Raw genomic sequence first — 7,402 nt, forward strand, 5'->3', positions numbered from 1 at the left:
GTAGTGTAAGATTGGATTCCGATGTCATCGCCGTGTAGGCGCGCATCGTCGAAAAATGCTCATTCACATATATATATATATATATATATATATATATATAGAGCATAGACACAGTACGATGGAATGCCTAACAGCGACACCATTCTCATCAATCTATTTTGTATTTGGACGGTTTCGATTTAAAAAAAAAAAAAAAAAGCAAGCCTGCTTTAAGCAATGCAGAGCCGACAATTCCGAGGAAAAACACGCTGTTTTGTGATAATAACAATGTATGCTCGATAATGTTTGGCACTATGAAGGGTAGTTCTGCTATTAGGAACTTTAGCATGTGTCAACACACGATTAGGAATGTACATAAACCCCGCCATAAGTATGTGCTCACATACTAAGTACATGTGAATCGTGAAAACGGTATCGGAGGACGACTTGTGCAGTATTGCTTACTGTATACTTATCTAGAACGTAACAGCTCATGTATAATATTTTGGTTCATGCCATTAGTGTCTAGACACAGGCCTGGAACTTGTTAGAAAAATAGAGCATTTTCATAAAGTAAGCTATTCATCGTTCCCTGTGGATGGCGCGCTGTAGAAAACAATCATTTATCATCTGATTTTCTTCTGATCAAGCTAAAGCTTCGACAAAGACCATTGTGTACGGATCCGTCCGAATATGTCCTCAGCAGAAAAAAAAGCTATTGTTTACCATATAACGTGTGTTTATAAAATAAAATTTAAATAAGAAGTTTCGGAATGCAACGGATAGAGATAGGAAGCTATCTGCGCGCGCCTATTAAGCCATTGCTTTGTAAGCAATCGTTAAAGCCACGGAGCGATGTTTACATGCAATTCTATGTCACGATTTCAATATGAAGCTGATTAATTGGCAAAAGAACGAGCAAATGGGTTGGAATAAAAAAGATTAAGTTTCTGTTTTGGCTTCGCAATCAAGACTTCAATCAGCTGCATACACTTCATATCGAACGTGCGCTGGCGTCTGGTCGGTTTCTGGGTCAACTAAACGCGGATCTATGAACGAAGAAGCTGTTCATTAATGGACGTAAAGCGGATATTGCAACCAGGTCAGGGCAGGCCTTACTCTTTTTCTTCCCATCGACAAACATCTATCGGTCACTAACGGGTCTTTTACTTCTGAGCCGAAAGTTTCTGATGCCAGCTAAACAACCGGACATATCGTCCCGTTGATTTTCGATCGAACGAGAGTGAAATAAGCAAAATTTAAGAATGCACATTAGTGTATGTATCTATCTGCTATGGCATATTACTTTCCGTTTTTTTTTTCTGCAGGTAACGTTTATGTAGCATATTTACTATATAATATATGAGCCCAATCATGAAATACACCTTAGCACTATTTTACCAACGTTAAGTGTCAGTTACCTATTACTATTAGATGATATATTACTACGTTGCCGCGAACTATATGTATAGACACGTTTCACGTAAGTTATGACTGACATACGGTACGAGCTGAAGACAGTTGCTGTTATAGGGACATGGACTTTGGCGTCACTAAGAAATGTTACAGACGCGATTCTGCCAGCAGAGAATCCTAGAGACAATTCCCTTGAGTGGCAATGGGACAAGTTACGCAATAGATGAACTTTAAGGCAGGATCAGAAAATGGATAGGACCAAACGACAGGGTCGACACAGGACATTTTAAAAATGTACTCATTTTAATTATTTTGTAACACCACCACACGCTGTTGTTTTTTTACTAGCAACAACAACTCTAGTTGAGCTTGTTTAAGGCCCCGAACTGGACTTTTGTAACCTATCTGATCAGAGTAGAGTTTGATTTATGCTGCGATTATGGTATGAACCCTTTAGACAACTTTGTTGATGCAATAGATAGTAAATACAACTAAACGTTCTTGTATAATACTGCAAGGAACTCATAACATACCAGGTGCTGGGGCCATACCATACTGTTATCTGCAGAGTTAAATTATGTTAATCGTGAAACTGTCTACTGTGTGAGCCACTTCACCGTTAGTACCATTTTTCTGGAATAAAAACAGAAATATATTATCAAAAACACATCTGAACGTTCGATCAACGTGTAAGAATGTTGACATTTACCACTAAGCACGTTAAAGTGCAACTGTAGCTGAAACTAAAATTTCCTAGCTTAACCCTTTCGAAGACGAAATTTCTTGACTTCTTTTTACCGGTCAGATATCATCTATGACAATCCCTTTTTTTTGATGTGTAAATTTCTTCTAAAAAATTTTGGGACAGTCTTTAAAACAGGTGTTTTTGCCATCAATAAAAACAATATTACATTTAGCCCTTCACCTCTCACCTGAAGCAAAAAATATAGAAAAATAAAAGCCTATTATATGAAATGTATACTGAAGAACTCAGAAAAATACGGCGTATTTAGAATCCCAGAGAACAGGTAAAGTCAACCTCCTACGCTAGAGCGTTCTGGTTGCATGCACAAGCGGTGGTATATACAAATGTAGGTGGCTTTATCTGTAAAATGAAACCGGCAGTAAGCGCTTTTTCTTCAGTTCACCTGAGCTTCAACCGATGACTTGAGACGCCAGCGAAAGGTTCTCTCCCTTCCTTCGCTATGCTATCCATAGTCGGAGTAGACAATAACCATGTTGATGACGCTGTCACTCAGCAAGCTGTGTCTTTTTAGAAACGCCACCAGACTGTGGCGCCTCTCCATCGACTCGCGGCGACGTAACGCCCATCGCGCGCTCTTGTTTGCCCCGACCAACTCAACCAATGACAATCTAATACACTATATGTATGACGGGAGTATATGCAGACGCCACTTTGTGTCCCGGCTCGCACCGCCCCATAGAAATTCTCTTTTCGCTCTATGTCAACATGAAATCAGCGTAAATCGGCAGAAAGTTGTTGGGGGAGTAGTGTGGTCATATGTCACCCCTCCGCAAGGGACGTACAACTACCGACTTTCTCCGTCTCTCGCTCCTTTTCGGTGTCATTCTTCCTCAATTTCACTAGCGACCTATCGCCTAACTCAAAGGTTGACGAAAACCTTGGGCTCTTTACAAGGTGCGCGCTGTTTACCCTCGACTATTCACGTGCAACCGACGCAGTTCAGTGCTTTACGCGGCCAGCAAAGTCGCCACCGCCTCATAAGCCCCCCCTGCCTCGCTTTTCAATTTATCCCCAATCTATGACTAGCCAGGAGCCCTAGCAAAGTAAAGTGTTGTACCTTTGTAAAGTGTGCACTTACGTACGGCCTGCGAAATGGTTTTGGGGTAAGTGCTCGAGTGAAGACTACAGGACCTTTGTCATGTTATCACTGGCACTGGGCAGCGAGCCAAAGATTTGCCGAATAAAACTGCTCTTCTGGTGACATCAATGAATAAAGTTGATCAAAAGGGGGCTCGCAAAGAGGTGGTGACGCAATGAAGGACTCTGGCGGGGGCGGTTCGAACAGATGGAATCGGCTCATACCAGCCGAAAGTACAGTCTTACAGGAATTGATCGCAGCACACCTTATTTTATATACTTCTAGAACGTGAGTGGGTCTATTGAGTTTCGAGACCTCGGTGCTAATTCCTAATCGTCGTCACCACCATTCAGCTACGCCTCTTCTGCTTCACGTCCGTTTCATCGTTTTATTTTGATCCGTTCTCAAGGTTTGGCTGTTCTTTTGTTACAGTTATCAGCTTTCTATTCTTGCGGTTGTCTTTTTTTGGGATCTGCCAAGTTTCTCAGGTCTGCATTAGATACCGAAAAGCAACTCGACTAATCTACTACACATTTATTGCCCAGCAGTAATAAGAAGCTAGATAAGAAAATGGAGATGTATGGAGTCATTCGGAACTAAACGTGATGTAACGTACTCTAACATTTAAACTTTGCAGATATAATTATTTTACTGTAATTAAGGTGTTATTGTCTATGATCATCTGCCGTTTGAATGGCAATTGGTTGATCTCACTGTTGTAGAAATTTGGAATATGCGAGACTATGAGGTCCCGAAAGGTTCAACATCACGTTGGAATTTTAATAATGTTTCTATTAAGAAGTCATCGAGAATTAGAAAAAAAGTGCCATCTGTGGGAGCAACATCTGAAGATTTATGAGGGTGTCCAGCTTTCTTCACCGTGATTTTTAAGGTGTGAGGTCTAGCCCTGTATAGTAGTTGTTCATTTCAATTAGCTCATTTTAACTACCTAATCTAATTTGAGTCCTCGTAGTCTCCTCTAATTGTTAATAGCAAACCGCATATGTGTTCGACAAATCGGGACGCATGGGACCGTCGTAAACAATACCTGCAAAGAAGCACCATAGATCTTCGCAGCTGTACATTTTCTGTACGATGATACCCCGCCGAGCCTGTTACAAATCACAAAATTCGGCGCAAGAGTGAATTATTGCTGAAGGGCAGAAGCAAGAATAAATAAGCGTTTCCTCCCCTCTGTTATTGGTCCTTGCTCTAATTATACGACAGCGACTTGTCTTGTTTTTTTTTTACTTTATTAATTCGATCAGGATGAACAAGTTTAGTATTTCTACAAACATTAAATCTGAAGCCTGACACCAATGCACTTTGAAATGGGTCGATCTTCTTCACAACTCTTTTTTCTTCCTTTGCTTTCGCAGGGCATCTTCTACGAGACTCATTTTTGAGTTCGAAATTTTTTTGCCGGAATATTCCGGATAGCTCACGATGTTTTATGTAGTTGAACCTTAACCAAATATAAAGTTTATTCGGCGAGCTATAGTTTTAATTATAGCCCCATAAACGTAAACCACTCGCCTACTAAAAACCTGAGTGATGATATGCTATTGAACTGCCTTGGATTTCAAAAAGTATGCATCTGAAATGAAAAAATATCGCGAAATGTCTCACTGTTATAAAATAGAGTCATTTCCAAGTACGAGATTAACGTTTGTCCCGTTTCATCTTATATATATATATATATATGTTAGGTCTTTTAGTATGGTATACGTAGTGTTTTTACCAGTTTCGAGTTCTCAAGCACAGAATAGCTTCGAAACGCCATACAGCCTAAATGCCAAGTTATTGTTATTAGTCAAGTCCACATTTCGAATTTTAACTGAAAAGGGTTTTATATTGCGTTCTTTTTTCAGTCTATACTTCTAAGTTGGCATCGCTATTTTTGCTGTAAAAATTATGCCCATATGGCCTGAACGTCTTCTATTGTCCTGACGAGCCAGCACTGCGAGTTTTTTCAAACCGTCCATCTCTAAGTGGGTACACAAAGCATGCAATTCGTTACAGGTTGATGTATTTTTGTTTCCTCAAACAAGCCAGACCATGAAATAATGAATGAGTGCTGAGTATTCGACGAGTCTTATTGCCTAGCGCTCACATCACTTCGCGAGGGCCCTTGCTTGCCCACAAACATACCAAAGATCCCTTCCATCTCATCAGGATTCCATTCCTTCGCTGCTTGAACCTGAAGTCGCCCGGGCTCGCATTCAACTTATGCATACGACACGAACGACCAGGGGGTTGCAGCAATCTATTGTCACGTGCATCACGGGCCCCAGACATCCATTGCGCGCTGAATAGAGCCAGATCGTTCATGACCCCCTGACGCCTTGGCTGTCGCTGGGGGGTGACAAAAGCTAAGCCAAGAATGCCTTATCCTATGCTTGGTTTGCGCTTCTGTCAACATTCATGATATGTCGCGCAAACGGTACGCTAAGAGGATTCTTTTTAAAACCATAGTCTCGTCTGTACGCGTTGCAGCTAAAGCACATTCTCAAATTTTGGCAGACTTGAAAAACGATGGCCATCGGCCCATTTGATGTTGTATTGTGCTAACAGGTAGACAATACGCACTGGGTTATTTTATAGGTATATGGGCTAAGACAGAAAGTCTATGAAAACGTCTATGAAAATGGGTAACAATTTTTCTCAGCTTACGTTCTTGAAGACCACATATAGGTATCCCTGTTACGTCCCTATTACCGTAAACAATTCAATACACTTCGAGGTATCGCTGCTTCAGGTTCTATCAACAACACATAAATGATAAAAGAACTGTGTGAGTAAAGAAAGTTAGATTATACAATTTTTTTTTTATACTTAGTGCGCGCTAATAATCGTAATCTGCTTATCTTATTCATATAAATGAAATACTTTCACTATAATTGTTCTAGTTTTTTGCCCATTTTTCTTCGAGACTCAAAGTCTACCTTTACCCCGCCATGTAGTTCTTATAGATTCTTCAGGCCTTTAGAGCCCTGCTAACGCGATCTCTATACGGAAGAAACCGGATATTAGGTTAGAGCTGGGCACTCTAGGGCCAGGCTGGTATTTTGGACAATCTCTGAATATTTAATATAATGCCACCTGTAACAAGTTACTGAAAACCAAGCTATGTGAAAGAGTTCAGTTTGTTACCTTTTGTGAGATTCTATTTTAAGGCTAGATACTATACTTACTGGTCTATGAAGAACGTATGCTGCATCTACAAACAACGTAGCCATGATATAGGCGTATAGTGATAGACTGGGATATCAATTATTAGTATAAAGCTATAATTTTGTATTGATAATTTAATAATAATCTGTATCCAAGCATATCAGTCGATTATCACAAAGGCACATACGATACTTTTCATTGAGTTGAGCCTCAAAACACAAGCAATTCAGACCGCAGGCAAAAACCAAACAAGTATTTAACCCGCTGTATTGAATTATACAGGGATCACAGGTCTCTCGCAGGCCTATCGTCACACCGTCCATGTTTCATTTTGATGACGCTGGCAAAAATCAGTTCATACTTCGGTGCAGAGCAGTAGCTTGAAGAATCATGTCAATGTATAAGCACACTGTAGATATAATCAATGAGATTCAACTCTACATATTTACACCCTAATGATACTGATCTGAGAGCTAACAACCGTACATATATCTTCTTTTATTTCTATAGCACAAGATCTATCCTATCCAACCAATCAAAGCCACCACAGTGGTTCACTAGGCAAACAAAGACCACTTCCTTATGAAACTCGCAAATCTGTATAACCAACATATGCGTCTCAGACCCATTGAATACATCTTTTCTTGTAAGTAATACTCCATTAGTGAGAGAATAGATTGTACATAGGTAAGAAAGTTACCCGCTACAATGTGTCAAAAACCTTTGTCTCGAAGTGAACGTAGCGAACTGCTGCCTTCCGTGAACGCTAGAAGATGAACTTCGATGGACAGCCCTTCTCCTGATCGTGGATCAGAGCAAACAAATCAGCAGTTCCAAGTCGGCTGACCAGTAGCATTTATCTGAAAATATCATAATTTAAACTGTCGAAACGCATGTTTACATAAGCTTTACTCATAGATTCTACGATGAATAGTTAATTAGGATCCGTTAGCGACTAGAATTGGCTGTAATTCATTAGCAACACTATT

Source organism: Varroa destructor, unplaced genomic scaffold, assembly GCF_002443255.2.
Source record: "Varroa destructor unplaced genomic scaffold, Vdes_3.0 BEIS01000007.1, whole genome shotgun sequence".
Classification (NCBI taxonomy): Eukaryota; Metazoa; Arthropoda; class Arachnida; order Mesostigmata; family Varroidae; genus Varroa; species Varroa destructor.